General features: G+C 42.3%; 1 protein-coding gene across 1 annotated transcript in view; it reads right to left on the bottom strand.

Annotated features, from left to right (window-relative positions):
* SLC2A2 (solute carrier family 2 member 2) overlaps window positions 1-1,957 on the bottom strand; it is a 56,363-nt gene that overhangs the window by 42,886 nt on the left and 11,520 nt on the right. The gene's annotated exons all lie outside the window — the stretch shown is intronic.

Below are 1,957 nucleotides of genomic sequence, written 5' to 3'. Positions count from 1 at the left end.
CCAGAAGGCTGGCAGTTCAAACTCACTAGCCACTCCTCAGAAGAAAGATTGGGCAATCTACTTCCATAGTGACACTGCCTCAGAAACCCAAGGAGGGGTCGGCATGAGTCTGATCAGACTCAACTGCAGTGAGGTTTTGAAGTACTTCCAAGGAGGAGGTTTTGAGGTCCTTCCAAGGAGTGGCTGGTGGGTTTGAACTGCCAACTTTCTGGTTAGCAGTCAAATGCCTTAGGCACTACACCACCAGAGCTCCTACATATACATATTGATAGATTTATTTATAGTTGACCATATCTTATAAAAAAAAAGAAAAAAGAAAAGAAAGTGGTCACAAATTCCACTGTCAGCAGAAGCCAAGCAGGAACAAATTAGTGGAGGTAAGTGCCTTGATGAACAGAAGACTTAAACCCATCCTCTATGACTGGGGCTTGTGATAGTTTAAGATTGTGTGTTAGCTTGGCTGGACAGTGATTCTAAATGGCTTAGCAGTGATGATATAGTCATTCCCCAGGATGAGGTCTGAAATAATGTCATTACCTCCATGATGAGGTGTGCTATGAGTAGCCAGTCAATTGAAAGGGAGTTTTCTCAGGGGTGTGGCCTGCTTCCAATCTACACATGCATGTCCTAGGAGAACTCTCTGGCTTTCTACTGGATCTTGATCCTGCATCTACCTCGTCATCATCTCTGGTTCCTGGACTTGAAACGGTGGACTGCTATATTGCCTGCCGATCTTGGGATTGTTGCCTTTGCAGCCTGTGAGCCAACAATCTGCCTTTTTTTAAAAAACTTTTTATTATGATTTGGGTGAGATTTTACAAAGCAGATTCATTCTACATTCAACAATTCATATACACATTTTATTTTGTGATACTAGTTATATTCTGTGCAGTGTAACATTTCACTTCCTACTTCCCCACTGTGCTTACCCTTTCCCTGTGTCTTTCCTGCCTATGCATTCCTGCCTCCCTACATTTCTCCCGGTGCAAATGCTGCCCTTCTGATCTCTCATGGTTGATTGTTCTAAGGAGTGCATCTCTCTGGTGCAAGTGTTTAGCTTGTAGGCCTGTCTATCGGCTGAGAGTTAAGCCATGGGAGTGAGATCAATTCCAGGCCCAAAGGGTGACTCAGGGCCATAGTCTCAGGTGTTTCACCAATCTGTATTAGACCAATAAGCTTTGTCTTTTTCATGATTTTTATGATCTGCCATTTTATCAGAACATCTTGGATTCATTATCCTCTATAGCTAACACCTTGCTATACTGCCTGCCTGCTGATCTTGAGGTCATCAGCCCTTGAAGCTGCATAAGTCAGGAGAATCCTCCAGTTTGATGTTTGACCCAGGGACTTGGGACTTGCTACCCTCTACAACTGCATGAGCCTTGAGATAAATTTCTCTTTCTCTCTCTCTAAGTTTCACTGGTTTTACTTCTCTAGAGAACCCAGCCTAAGATGAGGGGTATAATGGGGACTGTTTGGGATTGTGGAGCAGAAGACCATTTGCCCCATCTGAAGGAGGGAACTGCAAATGTGAGGCTAGTATTGCATGATTCTAATTTTTTTAATGAAATTGATGACTTCCAATGATTAAAATATCTTGTGGCTCCTGAGAAGTTTCTGAGACCTAAAGGAAGTTTCTCCCATTGGTCCTCATAGAATTCAGTGTGTAATAAGCTAAACAATTTTCAAAACTATGTTTGAGAAAGTCATTTTATCAAGTGCTTCAGTAGAGGCATATATCGTATTAAAGTATAATGAAGTAAAAGCACATCCTTCAGGCCATCTTCCTTCCATGGCATTCCTCTCAATGATGATTTGATCACTGCTCAGTGGCACTGAGCTGTGGCAATACTTTCCAACAAGTACCTGGAATGCAGCTGTTCTAGTGGTGTGTAGAGTCCTATGTGTTAAAGTCAGTTGAGGCAGGGGGAGAATTGAGAAGTTTTTATGATAAAAA

The sequence above is a fragment of the Orycteropus afer genome, unplaced genomic scaffold, assembly GCF_000298275.1.
Source record: "Orycteropus afer afer isolate SDZICR_OR568_19922 unplaced genomic scaffold, OryAfe1.0 scaffold00168, whole genome shotgun sequence".
Taxonomy (NCBI): domain Eukaryota; kingdom Metazoa; phylum Chordata; class Mammalia; order Tubulidentata; family Orycteropodidae; genus Orycteropus; species Orycteropus afer.
This window is presented reverse-complemented; position numbering and strand designations above follow the sequence as displayed.